This window comes from Rhagoletis pomonella, unplaced genomic scaffold, assembly GCF_013731165.1.
Source record: "Rhagoletis pomonella isolate Grant_MI unplaced genomic scaffold, Rhpom_1.0 Rhpom_scaffold_05118, whole genome shotgun sequence".
Lineage (NCBI taxonomy): Eukaryota > Metazoa > Arthropoda > Insecta > Diptera > Tephritidae > Rhagoletis > Rhagoletis pomonella.
Genome location: NW_023463663.1, coordinates 1 through 6,706, shown reverse-complemented (window position 1 = coordinate 6,706; position 6,706 = coordinate 1). Strand labels below are relative to the sequence as shown.

The 6,706-nt window shown below is 32.7% G+C and overlaps 1 long non-coding RNA gene across 1 annotated transcript; it reads right to left on the bottom strand.

Moving 5' to 3' along the window:
• Positions 1 to 4,334: 4,334 nt before the first annotated feature.
• Positions 4,335 to 6,700, bottom strand: LOC118755010. Its single transcript, XR_004994967.1, has 2 exons — positions 6,123 to 6,700; positions 4,335 to 5,395 (listed from the first exon to the last, which is right to left on the bottom strand). It is a non-coding gene; the product is annotated as an uncharacterized LOC118755010 (long non-coding RNA).
• Between the last annotated feature and the right edge of the window lie 6 nt (positions 6,701 to 6,706).

Sequence of the window (6,706 nt, the reverse complement as noted above, 5' to 3'; positions counted from 1 at the left end):
AGCGCGCAAAAAGATGGGAGTTGACCATCTTTTCGCTTCGCGCTGCCGCTTCAACGATTTATGTGGCATGCTTTGTGCATTTTCATACAATTCATCTTATCTGTCAAAGCGAATCTGTCACGTAAAGCGAAGCAAAAGTTTTATGTGACATCAGCTTAAAGCTATGTTGTAAACCAGAAGGACAAGGCCTTTCATGTGACACCTCATTTTTAAAAATCGAACGAACGATACAGATTTTATGACGTGGTGGTCCGATTCGATATTCTAACATGTGGAAACTCCTTTCATGGAACTAAAGCTACGTTGCACACCCGAAGGACAAGGCCTCTCATGTGACACCTCATTTTTAAAAATCGAACGAACGATACAGATTTAATGACGTGGTGTTAAATATTTAACGCAACCCTCTGCGGCAGAGAAATTTTGAATTCGATTTTCTAAAATGTGGAAACTCCTTTCATGGAACTAAGGCTATGGTGTACACCCGAAGGACAAATTTAAAATTTTGATATTGAATCTTAATTATGTATTTATGTATATTCGTAAAATGGGCGTAAAAAAAGTTTTTAACCGACTTTCAAAAATGGAGGAGGTTATCAGTTCACCGGAATATATTTTTTTTTTATGTATGTTATCGCATAACTTTGGAGCACGTCAACCGATTTCGATAATTCTTTTTTCATCGAAAAGATAGTGTGGTCCAATACTAATCTGGTTAAGATCCGATCATTGGATCATGAAATATGTATATATATATATATTATTTTTATGAGAATTGAAGTCGGTTTTTTTTTGGTAAAAATTACTTGTGCTATCGCTGTTTATAAAATAAAAATTTATATCATATTGGCATGGTCCCTCGGCAGGCAATGGCAAACCTCCGAGTGTATTTCTGCCATGAAAAACAGCTTCTCATAAAAATACAGTCGCCGTTCGGAGTCGGCGTAAAACTGTAATTCCCTCCTCTTTGCGTGACAACATCAAGGCGCACGCCACAAGTCGGAGGAGAAGCTCGGCCAAACACTGACACATGTGTAAGCGCCATTCTATTATTATTATTATATTGGCTCAAACAATTTTCAAAATCTTTCTTTATTAAACGTAGTTTGTAGATTACAATAGAAGAAGCAGTTTGGCTTTCGTTTACGCATTACAGGGTGCCTCAAATGCGAAAGGGGAATAAATGAATGCGAAAGGGCAATTTTCAATGCGCTTGTCGCATTGTAGGGTGCCAATGTTCCGAATCGGGACACTACGTTACGGACGTTTTGCCGTTTAAAAAGTTAAATTTTTTAAAGCGATATTGTTGTACTTTATTAAAAGATATAGTGCTTAAAACGCAGGCTATTTGGAGCTTTGTTTCAAGAAGTAATATGGGCAAATCAGATTTCTCAAATAAGCGTGAAAAGAGCGTGAGTTGCAATCGATCTTCGACTGTGGTCGAAAGTGCTGATCGAACGAATTTTCATTTGGCATTGTGGCGCTCATTGATAAAAAAAAAAACGATTCGTTAGAGGACCTATGATTTTCCGCCCCTGATGAAGCTACGGAAGTTAGGGAAACGTTGGTCATAAAGTGAAGAAGAACCGAGTTGCTCATGATAGTTCAACCAAGCCTAATTTAAAAATAATATAAATCTAAGCAAACTTGATCAGCACACAAAATAAGTATTTTTTTTTATTTTGTTGACGATGATTCGCGTTTTCTTCCATATAAAAAAGGAAGAAGGCGGACCATTGTCCACTTTTTATTTTTTTTCCTAGCCTGCTGGAAATTTCCAGTGGAATATTAGTTCAGGTACTAAAATTTAGGTTAACTCGCACACAGTCAAAGGCTTTATTTTTTATATTTTGAATTGGGCGGTTATATTTTAGCAAGTTGTCACCTTTCATTGGAATTTTTTCGATAGTGCAATTGTTCACTATGTACGTATGTATATGTATGTATGTTTAATTTAGTGGTAAAAAACGTTTAACTGATCTTTATAAAAAAATTTATTTCGCTTATACGAATGTCTACCACTGTATATCTAAATACATACTATGTAGTATATGTACATAATATGGCATATCAAAATAAAATAAAAGTTTTATAAAAATATATGTACACTTACTTACGTTTTATTTTACTTACTTAGCAGATCAAGTATGCACATACTTAGGCATATATATGTACATATGTGTATATGCAATATGTGATAATGAATATACATATGTATGTATGTATGTATGTAGTACATAGTAGCAAGATACAAAGCATATACAATACACAACATAGATTTGGTAGTACGAGAATGTTATAGCGGCATATCAGTAGCAGTGCGTTTAAAAGTACTGTAGATATACTGTTTTCAGTAACATACACGCTAAGTTGAATACATCATATACCTGAAAATATAAGAGTTAACATAATGTTGCAACGGGTAAATATGCGCCCTACCTTACACCCTTGAAAAAATAAGAACAAACTCTTTGAAAAAAAGGGCTAAACTTGTTGATATCATAGTGTTTATGACATTATGGTTGATATCAAATTGATATGAATAAAATACACATTTGCCTGTATACATATTAGGGGGATTGACTCGGTCTTTCCAAACCGGTTTCCGCTGGATATCTATAGGCGGCTTTTTGAAGTCTTGTTTTTTCGCATATATCTACTTTTAATGTAGTGACACACTCCACCTCCGAAGAAGCTTTTTTATCGCAGAAGTACACTTGAAGGTTTGCCATTGTCTGCCGAGAGCGACCGCTATTCGAAAAAGCTTTTTTTGATTTGTTTTTCTTCTTATCTAAAAAAAAACTTTGAACTGATTTTGCTTTGCTCTTTTCTAAATAAAAGCCATCTTTACTGTTGATAGTTTTTTTTTGGTTATGACATCATACCAACATAAGCTTTTTCACTATATGAAAACTATGTAAAAGAAACCCGGTTTATCCGGTGTTTTCAAATTGCAGTTTTTTCGAATAACTCAAAACTGGTTTTGTAAAAGTAGGCGAATAATCGAACACCCTAATACATACATATATGATAGACATTTAGGGTACTCACAGTTCTATATTATCTACTGTGTTAATTTTGCCACCTGGCAACTTTAAAACATTTTACCAAGTTTCTCTTTGCGCCTGCCTGGAGCTGGCAAAGGTTATTTTTTTTTTTTTTGCGCTGTGCTAGCTGAGTATAAAAAAGAGAAGAGAGAATAGAGAGAAATATGTATGTGGTTTGTTGATGCTCTCTAAACACAAACGCGTGAAAGGCAAACGGTCTAGCAATGCGTGGTATTGTTGATCAACTTAATACTTTATTTAAACATAAGGGTTGCTCACAGTTCGAGTGTGTTATCTTGTTAAAGTTGCCACCTTTTAACTTTAGAAGTAAACTGTGAGTACCCTAAATGTGTAGAAGATCACAAGTTAGAATGTCAATCGATTTCTAAGATTGGGATTTACAAGTGCATTTCTCGAAATCGCTGCCTAAATAAAAGTGGAAAATTATTCACGCAAAGAAAATACTACGCTTTAAAAGTACAGTTCATAAGATAATAAGATGTTAACATCTTAATAGCAAATAATAGTAGTGGTTAAAAGTGCGTGCTACTACCCCGCAGGGCCTAGGTTCAAGTCCGGTTTCCGACCAACATCAAAAATAGCCTCTCGGCAGATTATAGCAAACCTCCGAGTATATTTCTGCCATGTAAAACATCTTCTTACAAAAATACAATCGCTGTCGGAGCTGTAATTCTAATCTATTATTATTATTAATAAGCAAATCTATTTAGAGGCCTCTACCCCCCCACTAACCTTGGTAAACTTTAAAGCACAGTTTGGGACTTTTAGTTGTATTGCTACTACTAACTTCCTATGAATTCTAGGCTTAAAGATTTGACGAATCCGGCGTATCTTCAATATCAGAACGGAGAGATAATGTGGAAACTCTCTAAACAGCTATCATATTAGTTTCTAAACTCTGGTTAGCCGTGTAATTTTAGTTCATAATATTGTGTACCAGAAAAGGGTTTTGAAGTACTGTTGTTTAGATATATTACCTAATGAAATGGCGAATTGAAGCTATCCCTTTCGAACTATTGTGTACAAATAGGATTCCCTTTTCAATATATGAATCGCCAGGTCTCAGATTTTCTAAGCAATATAAAGTAAATCATTGCAACAAATATTATAGATGTTCATAAATAGTAATAAGGAGGTTGCTACATATACCAATATGATATACGCGTCTATACATATATCAAATAATCGTACACAAAGATGTTAGATATCCATACCTGAACTTAAAGTGAAAATAAGGAGTTAAGTAAAAAATGCAATAAACTTACATACCATAGAAATGTACTGCATAGTATACTTTATTTGTAATTCAGATTTTAATTAAAGGTATTATAAATGTATACATACATATTACTATTAAATACAATATAAATTGTAACACACATATTTAATGATCGTTATAGTATAAAATGGTTTTATCTTTTACTTGTTTGAAATATTTTGTTTTTGTTTAATTTTGCAACGTCTAAGAGCAATGTTTTTTGTTTTTGTTATTGCAAGTTTTAATCCAAAGGGAAAATACACACTCAGCTGTTCTTGAAATTAAGCGTCAAAATATCTTTTTTTACTTAATTTTCGTTCGTCATGGATGTTAAAGAAATTGTTCACCTTTCTTGTTCTACGTAAAAAGTAAAAAACAAAGCAAAATTAAATAAAACAAAATCCTTCATTTTTCTTTCTGCAAAAGAAAGTATAACAAACAGCAATTGCAATTGCCATTAATTTAGAATTGCATGCTAGTTTTAAAGCGCTCTTCCAGCTGTGCTGATAATTTATATAAAGTTTTATTTTTAATCAAAGTCTGTAATTGAATGTTGGTGAGTTTCCTATTGCAGCCTGAATTTTTGATCCGTGTTGCGCTGGAAATCTTCAAATTATTTTTGTGTTTTCTTTGCATCGTATTGTTTGATGTTTCATTATCTTTTACGTTTTATGCCAAAATGTAAACACGCTGCTATGTGTATGTGCTACTAATTATCCGATATTAAGTATCATCATCTAATAAGTGATCTACATTATTGTTGTACACTACATATGAATGAGTACATACCAGAATATGGATTATTTTAGTTATTAGTATATAAATATTCAGGTTCATATATTGAAATTATGAATATCGAAATTCATCCTTAATGAAGTGCGTTTATACGTTTTATTCTTTTGGATTGCTCTATGTAATGTACGTAGTGCAGTTTATGTAAATCGTAAATCTTTCTTTCATGGGGTTGGATTAGGTTGGTCTGTATTTCTTAAATTGTTTCTCTTAAAATAATTCTGGTTATTTATGTAGTAGTACTTTAATGTTATGTATAAGCATACATCTTAAATGCCTATATGGGAAATAAAGAAAGATATATTGTATAATATATAGTAGATATTTATGATATTTATATGCATATGTTTTAAGTTTTTAAAGGTCAAGGATTACAAGACATACAAAACAAAAAATCTAAATAGAAATTAGCGAAATAATCAACAGAGACGTTGTTTATAATATTAAAAAACAATGTTAATTCTGCTAAATAAAAATATTCATACAGTTATGTCTGATGGCATTTGTATCACTATTTTTAACTACCCATGTTAAACGTTCGGGATTAATTTTCAATTTCTAACCTAACATAATCAACTACAAAATTTCGGACTGCAAAAATACTTGGAGAACGAATTTTCAGCTTTCACGCTTAAACTTTCTGAGGAAATTCTTGATGACATTTGAGAAGAACTCAAAGCCCGATGCAAAAGTTCTGCAAACATTTCCATAGTTTACTATCTTAAAAGTTATGCCGAAGTCACGCAAATTTAGAAACATCAAGTATAACAGCACCTTCAGGGCACTGGCGACTCGAAAAATTAAATTAATCTTGCAGTTAAACAACTATAAACTTTTCTCTTCGGGCAAATTAATAGTAGCTTGTTGGTGTGTTTTGAAATCCTCCAGAAACATGCATTTAATACAGAAACATATAGACGAGCTTAAATGTCCGTATTCGCAACAAACTATCTTCCTACTAACGCAACAGAAACAAGTGCAGCAATTACTACTTAAAAACGTACCTGCCACAGCACGCAACAAAAATTCTTATTATGTTCCAGTTTTGCTTTCGAAAAGCATTTTGCTCTGCTGAAAGGTTTTATGCACAGATATTTCTTGAAATTGTAAATTTAGTACGAGCGTTTTGTATGTACTAAATAACTTGAACTTTTACCCGACGAATTCAGGTAACCGGCAGAAGCGGTTGAACCTGTGAAAAACAAAATGTTAACATTTATTGAGGGGAACATCAGGTTGATTTGGCATAGCTACACATAATTGACGATACAGTAACCCAGTTAGCATTCAAATTGTGATTAGTTTTACGGGGAAACTATATTCTGCAATATTCTCATACAAAATATTAGTGTATTAAAATCGTCATTATTAAGTATATAACTACGCAATATAAATTAAGAGATTAATACTGAAGTTTTAATAGAGATATCAATATACGCTTAAATAATATTTCTGTCGATGTGGTATGCGTATAAGTAATACTTATAATTACCAGCCACGCATCTTCGTTAGCACGCAAGATAAGTGAAATTTCTGTCTTGTTTTTTTTCTTTTTACAAATCATAGTCAGCACTTAATTAACGAAATG